The sequence below is a fragment of the Jaculus jaculus genome, chromosome 20, assembly GCF_020740685.1.
Source record: "Jaculus jaculus isolate mJacJac1 chromosome 20, mJacJac1.mat.Y.cur, whole genome shotgun sequence".
Classification (NCBI taxonomy): domain Eukaryota; kingdom Metazoa; phylum Chordata; class Mammalia; order Rodentia; family Dipodidae; genus Jaculus; species Jaculus jaculus.
Genome location: NC_059121.1, coordinates 10,932,500 through 10,946,661, shown reverse-complemented (window position 1 = coordinate 10,946,661; position 14,162 = coordinate 10,932,500). Strand labels below are relative to the sequence as shown.

General features: G+C 43.8%; 1 protein-coding gene, 1 non-coding gene and 1 pseudogene across 2 annotated transcripts in view; 2 read left to right on the top strand and 1 right to left on the bottom strand.

Annotated features, from left to right (window-relative positions):
* The window catches only part of LOC123456275 (zinc finger protein 585A-like), a 649,667-nt gene that overhangs the window by 330,586 nt on the left and 304,919 nt on the right, over positions 1-14,162 (bottom strand).
* On the top strand, positions 3,328-4,332 carry LOC101600215 (annotated as a pseudogene).
* LOC123456343 lies at positions 9,883-9,989 on the top strand. The gene has a single exon (XR_006634478.1). It is a non-coding gene; the product is annotated as a U6 spliceosomal RNA (small nuclear RNA).

Sequence of the window (14,162 nt, the reverse complement as noted above, 5' to 3'; positions counted from 1 at the left end):
CCCTGTCCAGCTTTTCCCAATGTTTCCTCTGGGCATTTGGGCCCCGCCTTCCCCTAATAATTCCAGTATAGATGTGAGATACTTTCATCTTTCCTTCTGTAATTTTAACAAAACTGAGCCCAGTGCTCAATGCTACCTGCCTTCTGGAATGGTTTATGTTTGCGGAGGCGAGAAAGCCTATAACTTTCTGCCCAGTAATTGGACAGGCCTTTATGCCCCAGCCACCTTAATCCCTGATGTGGATATCATTTCTGGAAGCTAGATTCCCTGGCTAAGGTAGTCCTACAAAACAGGAGAGGACTAGACCTCCTAACAGCCGAAAAGGGAGGCGTATGTTTGTTTTTACAGGAAAATTGCTGCTTTTACGCCAATAAATCGGGAATCATCCAGGACAAGATTAAGAAGCTCCAGGAGGACTTGAAGAGGAGGCAACGGGACCCCCAGGAAAACCTGCTGCGGACGGGCTTACATGACTTCTTACCCTACCTCCTCCCTCTACCTGGACCCCTACCCTTCCTTCTCCTTCCCCTTCTCCTTATCCTCACTGTCAGGCCTTGAGTAATTAGCAAAATTACACAATTTATTCACCAGTGGCTGGAGGCAGTAAAACTTCATCAGGTCGAGATATTACAGGCTGGCAACTCTAGAATTAAGTTCCTCAGATGACCCACTGCCACCTCCCCTGCCCTCCATGTGACCAATGCCGGGTAAGATCCCCAGAGGGGGACAACCTAAGACAGGCCGTGGAGTGGCTCAGTGAGCTAAACACATGGTACTCAATGACAGGTAAGATCCCCAGAGGGGGACAACCTAAGACAGGGGCAACGGTGACTAATGCTCTTACAAAAACAAAAGGGGGAGATGTTGGGCCCTGAAAGGCCCAGGCGTGAGGCCTAGTGGAACTTCCTGAGCCTAGCTAAAGTTTGGCGACCTGTCTCTGGCCAGCTATGACTCAGCAGGATGCCTAATGGCTTCTGGCCTGCTACTTCCTCGTGGTAATTGTAATTACCATTTCAATAGTTAAAGTTTACTATTGGCCCTTACCTCTTTTCCCACCCTAAAATCCCCGCCTTCATCCCCAACATGATATAGGCAACTGCTCAGAGTAATAAAGAGTTGTTTCTGCATGGAAAAGACTCCCGACTCAGTGTGGTTTTTCTCCGGTGGCCAGGAGAGGTTTCTGAGTCGTCCGACACTCATCATCTCCTCAACCCCTAGGGAGGAACCAGCAGGCCTGGTCCTTCCCTCGGCACTACCTAAGCGGGAAGGAGCCCCGCATCCCAAGTACTCATCTCTTAAAATAATGATGGTCAAGAGTCTCCTGGTCTAATCTGTAACACAAGTATGTCCCTAGACCTCATCTGTAACATGTTGATGATCATGTCCCCTCAGGCCTTATCTGTAGCACAGCACTGATCATGTCTCCCCAGGACTTATCTGTAACACATTGATGATCATATTCACAAGATCTTATCTGTAGCATTCATTATCATGTGTTACTTATTACAATATTACAATAATTATTGTGTCTCCCCAGGTCTCACATTGATGATCATGTTTTACCAGACCTAATTTATAATAATGATTATCATATCTCTACAGGCTTCATCAGTAAAACAATGATGATCATGTCTTCCCAGGCCTCACTGATAACACAATGATGATTATGTCTATCCAGGACTCATCTGTAAAAAAAATGATGATAAGTTCTCCCCAGACATCACTTGTAACAAAATGATGATCAAGTCTCCATAGGCCTCATCTGAAAGAAAATGATGATCCTGTCACCCCAGGCCATACCCGTAAAATACTGATGATCATGTCTCCCCATGCTGCGTCTGTAATACAAAGAGTATCATGAACCAGCCGGGCGTAAGGCACATAATCCCAGCACTCGGGAGGCAGAGATAAGAGGATCGCAGAGAGTTTGAAGCCACCCTGAGACTACATAGTGAATTCCAGGTCAGCCTGAGCCAGAGTGAGACCCTACCTCGGAAAAGAAAAAAAAAAAAAGAGTATCATGAACCAAAGGCCTCATCTGTAGCACAAAAATTATCATGTCTCCCCAGGCCTCATCTGTAACACATCAATAATCATTTCTCACAAGGCCTCATTTATAGCAATGATGATCATGTCTCCCAAGGACTCATCTGTAAAACAATGATGATCAAGTCTCTCCAGGGCTCATCTATAACACAAGAATGATAATGTCTCCCCAGGCCTCATCTGTAAGAAACTGAGGATCCTTATCAGGACTTATCTGTTTTATGTTTATATTTATATGTTTATGTTTATATTTCAAGCCTCATGTGCAACACAATGATGATCATGTCTCCTCTAGCCCCAACTGTAAGCAAATGATCATCATGTCTTCCCAACTTGTCTGTAACACAATGATGATCATGAATCCTCAGGCATTATTTGTAGTACAATTATGATCAAGTCTCCCCAATCACCATCTTTAAAAAACAATGATGATTATATCAACCCCAGGCTTCATCTGTAAATCAATGATTATCATTTCTCCCTGTGATAGTTAAGGTGTTGGCAACTTGATTTGTTTAGTAATCCACAGAAATCCCTTTTGGGTGGGTCCTTGAGGTTGCTTTCAGGAAGGATTAACTGAAGGAGGAAGTGCTTCCCCCAGAGTGATCCCTTCCTCTAGAGTGGGTGGTCCCTCTCACAGGGGGGCTTTATATAAGGAAGCTCTCAGTGAAGAGACCCCCTTCCCTCTTCCCACTTGGCTGCTGGGGCTGCTTGCTGACCTGAAGACCAAAGTCACCTGAAGGTGACCAACGTGTACTGAAGACAAGTGTCACCTGAATACCCACATGGATCAAAACCCAGCAGCTCCTCAGGAAGCCTCCAGGCCTTCCAGCTCCATCTACAGTACCAGATTGGAACTGCTGAGGCCTCTGGCCATGTGGACTGAGCAGCTACCAGGTTCCTTGATTCTTGGGCCTACAACTGCTATTGGACTACTATACGCTAATCCAATAAATTTCCTTTTTAAAATAATTTATTCTAGCAGTTCTGTTCCTCTAGAGAACCCTGAATAATGCACTCCTCAAGTGCCAAATGTAACACAATGATTATTGTGTCTCCTTGGGTCTCATCTGTAATACAATAATAATCATGTTGAAGCCGGTGGCTCGGGCTGGGCACGCGCTGCTGGGTGGAGATGCCAGCGGGGAAGAACTTTGGTGTTTGTGGGATGCAGCCCGCCCCACTGAGGGGCGTTTCAGGGAAGCCACGCTCCCTGGCCCCGCTCTGCAGAGTGCAGCCTCTCCCTCCCGCATGGGGGTCAGCTTGAGCCCGCTTGCAACAATGGCGACAGCGGAGGTAATGAACATTGGTAAAAAACTGTATGAAGGTAAAACAACAGAAGTCTATGAATTGTTAAATAACCCAGGAAAAGCCCTTCTGCAATCTAAGGACCAGATTACAGCAGGAAATGCAGCTAGAAAGAAGCACCTGGAAGGAAAAGCTGCAATCTCCAACAATACTACCAGCTGCATTTTTCAGTTGTTACAGGAAGCAGGCATCAAAACTGCTTTTGCCCGGAAATATGGAGAGATTGCACCCCATTGTGAAATGATTCCAATTGAGTGGGTTTGCCAAAGAATAGCAACTGGTTCTTTTCTCAAAAGAAATCCTGGTGGGCTGGAGAGATGGCTTAGCGGTTAAGCGCTTGCCTGTGAAGCCTAAGGACCCCGGTTCGAGGCTTGGTTCCCCAGGTCCCACATTAGCCAGATGCACAAGGGGGCGCACGTGTCTGGAGTTCGTTTGCAGAGGCTGGAAGCCCTGGCGCGCCCAATCTCTCTCTCTCCCTCTATCTGTCTTTCTCTCTGTGTCTATCACTCTCAAATAAATAAATAAATATTAAAAAAAAAAAAAGAAATCCTGGTGTCAAGGAAGGATATAAGTTTTACCCACTTAAAGTGGAGTTGTTTTTTTAAGGATGATGCCAATAACGACCCACAGTGGTCTGAGGAACAACTCATTGCTGCAAAATTTTGCTTTGCTGGACTTGTCATAGACCAGACAGAAGTGAGCCATGCTACACAAGCGATTTTTGAAATCCTGGAGAGATCCTGGCAGCCCCAGAACTGTACACTGGTTGACATGAAGATTGAATTTGGTGTTGATGTCACCACCAAAGAGATTGTTCTTGCCGATGTTATTGATAATGACTCCTGGAGACTCTGGCCATCAGGAGATCGGAGCCAGCAGAAAGACAAGCAGTTTTATCGTGACCTCAAAGAAGTCACTCCTGAAGGGCTCCAGATGGTAAAGAAAAATTTTGAGTGGGATCATGTCTCCCAAGACTAAACTATAACACAATGATGATCATATCTCTCCAGGTGTTGTCTGCAACACAATGATGATCATGTCTCCCCAGTACTCATTTATAACACTATGATAATTATGTCTCCTAAGGCCTCACCTGTAAAACACTAATAACCATGTTTCCCCAGGCCAATCTGTAAGAAAATGATGATCATGTCTTTAGAGTCTTAACTGCAACAAAATAATGATCAAATCTCTCCAGGCCACATCAGGAAGAAAATAATTTTTTCTTTGGGGTACTAACTATAAGACAATGATGATCATGTCTCCCAAGGTCTCATCTGTAACACAATGATTATCAAGTCTCCTCAGGCATCATCTGTAACATAATGATGACCATGCCTCTCCAGGCCTTATTCTGTAACACAATGATGGTCATGACTACCAAGGTCTCACCTATAACACAATGATCATTTCTCCGCAGGTACAACCCATAACACAATGAAGATACTGTTTCCCCAGGCCTCATCTTTAACACAGTGATGATCATGTCTCTCCAGGCATAATCTGTTAAACAATGATGATCAAGTCATCTCCCCAGCCCTCATCTGTAATACAATAGTCATCATGTCTGCACAGGCCTCATCTGTGACACAATTATGATCATGCCTCCTAAGGCCTCTTGTGCAACACAAAGGTGATTATTTTTCACTATGCCTCATCAGCAACACATTGACTATCATGTCTCTGAAAGCTTCATCTCTAACACAGTGATGATCATTAATCTCACGTCTCACCAGGCCTCACCTGTAGAACAATGATAATCATGTTTCCCGAGACTTCATCTGTAACTCAATGAAGATTATCTTCCCTGGAAACATCTGTAACACAATGGTGGCCATGTCTGTAGCCCAATAATTATCTTCCCTACAAAGGGATTATCTGTAACAAAATGATATCATGACTCCCAAGGCCTCATCTGTAACACAATAATGGCCATGTCCCCCCAGGTCTCATCTATAAAATATTAATGATCATGTCTCCTTAGGCCTTATGTGTAGCTCACTGATCAAGTCATCTCCCCAGGCCTCATTTGTAGCGCAATGAATATCAAGTCTTTGCAGGACTCACAAGAAGCACAATGATGATCATATCTTCCAAGGCCTCACCTATAACACAATTATGATCATGTCTCCTGAGGTCTCTTGTGTAACGCAATAGTGATCATGTCTCTCCAGGCCTCATCTGTAACACATAGGTGACCATATGTCCCCAGGCTTCATCTGTAACACCATGATGTTCATGTATCCCCAGGCCTCATCTTAAACAATTTGATGATCATATTTCCCCATTCCTCATTGATGATACATTGATGAACATGTCTGTCCAAGCCTCTTCTGTAATACAGTGATGATCCTGTCTCCCCAGCGCTCATCTATAACACACTGATGATTATGTCTCCTGAGCCTGCATCTGTAACACAATAATGATCATGTCTCTCCAGACCTCATCTGAAACAATGTAATTTTCATGTCTCCACAAGCATCATCTGTAACACAGTGACGATCATATCTCCCCAGAACTCAGCTGTTACATAATGATGATGAAGTTGTCTCCACAAGTCTCATCTGTCACAAAATGATTATCATGTCATCCTAGGCCTCCTCTGTAACACAGTGATGATCAAGTCATCTCCACAGGCCTCATCTGCAACATAATGATCAAGTTTCCCCATGCCTCATGGGAAACACCGTGATGATCATGGTCCCAGGGAAAATCTGTAAGACAATCTTGAGAAATTAGTCTCCTCAGCATCATCTATAGTACAGTGGTGATCCTTTCCCCATGCCTCAAAGGTAACCTAGTGATGATAATGTTTTCTCAGGCCACATCTGTAACAAAGTGATGATCATGTCTTCCCAGACCTCATCTGTGACACAATGATGATCATACCTCCCGAGGTCTCCTGTGTAACACAATGGTAATCATGTCTTGCCTGCCTCATCTGAAACATATTGGTGATCATGTCTCCTCAGGATTCATATGTAACACAGTGATGGTCAGGTCTCTCCAGGCCTCATCTGTAATACAGTGATGATCATGCTTCCATAGGCTTCACCTGTAACACAATGATAATCAAGTCATCTCCCCTGGCCTCATCCATAACTCAGTAATGATCATGTTTCCCTAGGCTTCATCTGTAACCAAAAGATGACCATTTCTCCCCAGGTATCATCTGCAACACAGTAAAGATTACATCTTCCCAGGCCTCATCTATAACAGTGATGATCAGGTCACCCAGTTCTCATCTGTAGCACAATAATGATCATGTTACCCCAGGCCTCATCGGAAACAATGATATTAAGTTTTCCAAGGGCTCACTTGTAACAAAATTATGGTCATATCTGCCCAGACCTCATCTGTGACACACTGATGATCATGTTTCCCACTGGCCTCATTTGTACAACATTGATGATCATGTCTCCTCTGGCCTCATCTGTAGCAGTGATGATAATGTCATCTTCCCAGACCTTATCTGTACCACAACTATGATTATGTCTCCCACTCCTCCTCTGTAACACAATGATGAACAAGTTTCCTCAGGCCTCATCAATAAGCCAATGATATTCAATTCCCTGAGGCCTCAACTGTAACACAATGATTATCATGTCCTCCAAGCCACATCTGTAATCTGATAGTATTGCTGAGCAAAGCAAGTTAGGAGGAATGATTGATTTGGGGCCATATTTTCAAGGGGTTTCCTTTGGTCATGGTGGCATGGTATAGTAGAGCAGCTCACATCACAATGGGTGAGATCAGAGAGCATACACTTGTGCATTCCTATTTTTCCCCTTTTAGAAGGTATAATTCTGTAGGATGGTGACACTCACCTTCATTCCATGTCCTCTCCACTTGCTTAATCCTCTTTGGATATACCCTCAGGGACACAACCAGAGCTGGGCTTTACTGGTCTTCTTGGCACTTCTCCATCCAGACAAGTTGACAGTTGTGGTTTATCATCACAGTATTGCTCAGTAGGAGAGGGTTTGTCCAGCAAGTACCAAGCTGTGGATTCAGCCCTCAGCAGCAAAAATAACCAAAAATAAATCAATGAATTTTACCACCCAATTAGTTTGGTTTCTCTGATTTATATCTCCAAAATTCTCTAAGCTGATAGTTGTCTTTGGATATCATGAAAAGTGCACAGTATGTGGCTCCTAGATTACTGACTGATGACAGTGTCCAGGGACATGATTAGGCTTAGACTTTTCCTAGCTTTTATTATGGTCAAGTTTTTTTTTATTGTAAAATATTTCAAATGAGATATATATATATATATATATATATATATATATATATATATATATATATATATATACATATATATATATATACATACATACATATATATTCAGAATCTCCTACAAGTTCCCTCCTTCCAAAGCAGTAGATCCATTTTCAAAAAAAATAAAGCCTGCCAATATAGTAAGATAGCACTCTAAACTCCACAATGTGTAACTTTATTTTTAGGTCTTGAGAAGGAATAGCATAATGATATCACAGAAGTTCTCAAAGAGTGAGTTGAACTGACCTGCTCATCTTATTATCATGTAACATGGTACTCATGAAAATCCCACAATGTCAAACACTCGATTTAAGACAGTTTGCATCCACAAGCTTTTTATGTTGAAGTTCCAGTCTGTGTTTTGTGTCTTGTAATAGCTGTAACAGATTCCAAAGAACATTGCTTACTTGATCCCTCAACTCCTTGGGAGAGTATTTAATTGGGACAGGGAGAACTTTCATATGAATGCTATAAAAGTTTGCTTTTCTCATATGAGAAGACTTTGGACTCACCACAGTCTATGACAAGTCTCTTTCCCTTTCTCTAATAACAGCAACAGCACAAGTCACTAGAGTGAAATACTGGATTCTTACTGAAGTCTCAAATATGTAAATGATTGCCCACCATTTTACTAGACTGTCTACAAATCATTCAGATTTTCTCAATATTCATCTTTATATTTAGAATACATTACATAAGGTAAATAGTCTAGGTAAGAAATGCCCACACATACTTTATTCATTCTGTTCATTTGCTAGCTTTGTATAGAGAAAATCACTTTATTAAAAGATATGAAAATGAAAAATATATCTTTATTTTTTTCCCAATGGGTTAGTTTCCACATTTTTGTGTTTTTTAAATCAAAAAATAATTATAAAAACAAAAGTAGAGTAACCCATATGCAAGCAGCTTTCAAATATGAACAAAATTGCCCACATGAAGGGGCACAATAAGCTCTGCCCTCAACAAATACACCTCCAAAAAGGCACTCACATGTGGGCCTGCCCCTCAGAGCATGGAAATGGGAGACTCAAGCCTACTGGTCTGCATGTAGCCTTCTCCCTCTGGTATTTTTGGATAACTGCAAAGAAACACACCCTTATGCCTTATTCTGTTTGAGGACTGCACATGTTCCTAAAAGTGGAACTGCTGAGCCACAGGGCATGTGCCTTTCCCATGTAAGCTGGTAAACAGGGGAGAATAGCAGCAATAACCCTCACTAGATAAGCTTGCAGATTAAAGTTGTCTGGAGCATATCTTCCAGTCACATCAGAACTCAAAAATCATCTTGTGATGAGGATCAACTGTGTGTATGCCAGCACTCTCTGTTCAGAATTGTTCTTCACTTTTCCCTGAAGTGCTCCCTCTACAGACACATGACTGACTACATTTCCCTGTCCTCTGGTCACCATTGCCCCAGCCAGTGGGTAGCACTATAGAGAAGCTGGAGGGAAGAGAACTGGTATCTATGCACAGCCAGTCATGTAGCAGCATGGCTGCTGCCCAAGGCCAGAGCTCTCCCTGGCCAGACCCTCTCTCCAGCACACAGCTCCCAGTCTGTTATATAATCCTCATAGCACCTATCATCCTTGTTGTGCCAAGACCCCTGACCAGGAGCCAAGTCCACTGGTCACCCAGGAGTCATCCAGAGAACCGCCACAGAAGCCGAGACACTCGAATGTAAAAGCAACAGGTTTCCTTATTGCAAGCCTAGGCCTGGGCTCCGTCTCCACAGTCTAGCACAGTGGTAGTGAGGGAGAGAGCCCCTTTCTTCAGGGGGAAGGGGTTCATACAGGAATTCGAACAAAGAAGTAGGGGATAGATACATGATTGGTTGATTTAAACAGTTCTGATTGGCTTGGGGTTTCATCAGGCAAAGTTGGGGGCAGGAGCTAGAGTTGGGGGCAGGAGCCAGGGGCACTCCAGGCAGATGAGGTAATCTCCGTTGTGATCGGCTAAGCAAGCAGTACATTATGACTCTGAAATGATAGGTTTCTTATCTAAGCAGATGGTGGGAGGCCTGAGGCCCCCCCCGCAATGGAGTGTTTCTGCAATGTCCTTGAAGTGGATATTCCTCAGAAACTTTAGGGGGAAAGGTAGCAATTGAGCAAGCAAGCAAAGTTTAGAGAAGCAAAGATTAGCACATTAGCTGGCTTAATCTCTATCTAAGTCAGGCCTGCGCCTTTTTGCTTAAAATGGTTATATTTGGTCTCTCAGTCCTAACTGTATTTATGTATTTCAGGACCGAGCTCACTTCAGCAACACATCCACTAAAATTGAACCAATACAGAGAAGATTAACATGGCCCCTGCACAGGAACTTCATTAAACTCTTTAAGAAAGCGATCTGTTCTACTGGGACAAAGCTGATAAAACTATGTTCAAGAGTTGCATATCACTTAAAACTAAGCTTGTCAGCTTGGAGTTCATAAGCAGTTATACTACATAAAAAATGAATAGCCATTTAGAGAGATATTTCTTAAATGAGGGCTGGGGAGATGACTTAGCAGTTAGCAGGGTTGGTTTCTCTCTTCTTCATGCCCTTAGCATTCATTCTTTTTTCTTTCATCATTGCTCCTTTCTTCTGTCTTATGTCTCCAGCTCTGGGAAGGTAGTGCCTTCAAAGCTCAATATCTTGTTGGGTGTGGTGGCTCACGTCTTTATTCCCAGCACTAGGGAGGCAGAAGTGGGAGGGTCACTGTGAGTTCAAGGCCACCCTGGGAATGCAGAGTTAATTCCAGGTAAGCCTGAGCCAGAGTGAGATCCTACCTTGAAAAACCAAAACAAAAACACACAAACAAAAACCAACTAACTGTAATTTGAGAACCTCCTTCATATTATTCACTTACAGCCATCTCCTACACCCAAATCGCATATGCAATGGGATCACTTAAAGTCTCCCTATAATGAATTGCAGTGCTTTAAATTAAAAAAAAAAAAATCCTTCACAAACCTAGAAGGCTCCTCATCACTGAAAATGTTCAGTAAGTGAATTTTAGTTGGGTGTGGCTGCTTGCTTCAGGGCTTGTGTCAGTTGAGTCTGTTGTTGGTTTAAGAATGCTGGAGAGGTGATGAGGATTTATAGGCCTTAACCTGAAACCTGATCCATGAAGCAGATGTGGAAAGAGGACCGAAAAGAGAGCAAACTCATTTATTTGTTGATCCTATGGCTACAGGTAGGTGTTAAACAGTGCTTTGAGTTTTAGATATTCTATCTGGCTTCATCCTGTTTCCTTCAAGAACGTAAAAGTTTTTACTCATATATTTTCTTATTGGCTCACCTAGCAGAGAATGAATGCTTCTGGTGTAGTATTCATTTCTGTGAATGGCAGAATAGGATTGGCAACAAGACTTAAGAGCATCCTTGGTTTCAAATCTTTCCTCCTTTCCAATTTCCTGAAGAGAGTCAGGATCCAGGCCAACTGACCAAGGTCATGGGAGGGTGGTCCCTCCAGATCCGGTAACAGTTGACCTCCAGCCAGGCCTCTCTAGGGCCCTGTGTTGACCTCAGTTGCCATGGCAGTCGTATTGTTCCCGCCTATCTTGGTGACGTCAGGAGCTCAGTGACCAATGAGAACTTAGCTTGGCAACACGCTCTTCCCCCCGCCCACCTTACCTGGAGAGGTGATCCAAGGAGGGTGGTCCCCGTTGGTCCTGTGTCTGGCCCACTGTGCAGATTTCAAAGGAGTCTGACCAGCCGCTGCCATCCAGCCACAATGTTCCGGATGCTGAGCAGCGGCTTCCAGGACGACCCTTTCTTCTCGTGAGTGCCCGGTGGAGGATGTGGGGCGGAGAGCGGAGTTAGGGCTGGGAGGAAGGAAGGAGGATTTGGGAAGCATGGGGTGAGGAGCTGAGGCATTGAGTGGGTGAGGAAAGGAGGGCTTAGGAGCACGCTGTGAGGCGAGGAGGAGGATTTGTGGCTCACTTCGGGGTGCAGCCTGGCTCGGTGGCCCTAGTCCCTGTGGCAGCCACAGGCTTTGCCCTGGTGGTCACTGCTTGCTGTTCTGGTGGTACCAGAGAGAAATCGCTTCTGGAGAATCCTTCCATGGCCACTTTCATTCCAAGATTGTGGCAGTTTTGTAGGGTGACCATCAGTGTGACAGCATTCCTCCCCATGGTTTTCTCGGGTGACGAATGGGGGAGTGAGGAGGAGCACCACTGAGGTGCATAGTTGCTTGTAGCTGTGGCAAACTGTTTGTCCCTTTGCCCTTGGGAACAGGTGTGGTCTTGTTTGAAGAACCCGGGTTCCACCCAATCACAAGGGAAACAGAGACACAGGTGGGTGGCACATTTGACACCTGAGGCAACAAGTGCCCTCACCCGTAAATGGTTCCCATGAAGTAAAGTCTTTGAAGAAAACAATTTCACCATTTTCTAGTTTTCTGGGAGTGTCTGTTTGCTGTGCAGCCCTTACTAGCCTATACTTGCTGCAGCCTCAGCCTCCTGAGTGTTGGGATAATAGGTGTGAGCCCCTGCCCCTGCTTTCTGGAGGTGATGTTTTTTTCTCCTTGTAGCTATATAAGCTCATAGCATATTTCATTACATCTCTAAGATGGGTATTTTGGGGTTATGTTTTTGTTCAAGTGTTTTTCCAGTTTGAAATTTGACTTTGTGTCCAAGTTTACTTTGATCACTTAAGTTCTGTATGTTGCATGGGTATTATTTTTTTTAATTTTTAATTTTTTTATAAATTAGTTTTGTATTCAGCAAATACAGTTTGGTGCCATTATTAAGCTCATCCATGACCTACCCCCTTCCCTTGGCCCCTCCTTGTTGAGGTATATGGGTCATGCAGCTGGAGTTAGCCCACAGTTATGGGTAGGATAAATGTCGCTGCATAACATGAACCAGCATGTGGCTCTGACATTCTTTCCGCCCCCTCTTCCACAAAATTTCCCTGAGCCATGTTGGGTTCATTTTTGGTCTGCATCAGTGATGAGGTATTGGGAGCTTCTGGGTCTCTGGCTCTCTGATTTGGTAGGAGTTGATTTTTCTCTGTCTTGATCTCCTTCACCTTTGTGCTGGTACCTGGTTCGCCAGGAAAACAGCACCCTTGCTTATTTCACCAATTTTTCTTAGTTTCAGCTGGGGCCCTTTTGAGGTATGATGGGGTGGCTCTCTCCTTAGGACATACATCTATCTGAAAAAGAGAAGCAGATTCTCCAATGCAGAATAAGTTAGCACCAGACAAATGGGATAATGCTTATTTTTTTTTAATAGAGAGTTTAATAGGTGTAGGCCCTCTTATAGCTCACAACTGATGGTAGCTTGATAATGGAGAGTGGGCTTATGTTTGGATATGGTTCTGACTTGTTTCCCAGCTGCAGCTATGGGTCCCGTACCACTGAGGGGATCAGTTAGCCAAACCAAGAGCAGTTGGTTCCCCACCATGGCTGTGTGCCACTATTGCACTTGTGTGGGCATCACAACAGGTTATTTGCTGCTAGTAGGTTAGACCATGAGTTGGTTGGACAGATATTGGTCATTTTCCCCCAGTCACCCAAGTAGCACCTTCTGGCACTAGACATGCTGACTGTCTAGGGACTGACTCTCTTCCAGCTTCCAGCCATGCCATTCCATTTTACGGTCGACCACATAAGGTGTCTTCAGCAGTAGGGTCTTACCACTAACCTTCGGTGGGTCATCAATTACTTTGACAGAAATCTGTCTTTCTTTTAGGAAACCTTGTAGGTCTCTCTGATCAAAAGCTCATTGTGGATGATAGCCACATGCTGGTACTGGGAGTTACAGGTCAGTGCCCACTAAGAAAAGGAAGAAAAAGATAACTAATATAGAAGAGCTAGAAAGAAGAGAGACAGAGAGAGAGGGAGGGAGGGAGAGGGAGAGAGGGAAGCTGTAGAAGATTAAGGTCAGTCTTCATCATACACTCTCCAGTGTCTTGTGGTTCAGGTGTTCCCTCTAAGGGCCTGGTGAAGGTTCAACCATTTGGTTTGCCTTCTAGGAAGTAGAATTTTATGATACCATTGCTGTTTGGGTCTAGATTTGTGTTTCCCACCCCTCTGTTGGTCTACCCTCCCTTCAGGAGTTTTGGGATGGAGTCTCTCAGGTCTCTTACGTATACAATCATGTCATCAGCAAATAGAGCTAACTTAACTTCTTCCTTTCCAAATTGTATCCCTTTTATTTCCTGCTCCTGTCTTATTGCTTGAGCCAGGACTTTCAGTACTATATTGAAAAGCAGAGGTGAGAGTGGAAAACCCTGTCTTGTCCCTGATTTTAATGGGCATTCCTCCAGTCTCTCTCCATTAAGTATTATTTGGGCCTTAGGAGCCTTGTATATTGCCTTTATTATGTTAAGATATGAACCAACCATGACAATTCTCTACTAAGTTTTGATCATGGAGTGATGTTGTATCTTGTCAAAGGCCTTTTCTGCATCTATCGAAATGATCATGTGATTTTTATGTTTAACCTTGTTTATGTGTGTATTACATTGACAGATTTCTGTATGTCAAACCACCCCTGTGTTCCTGGGATGAATCCCACTTGGTCAAGGTGGATTATGC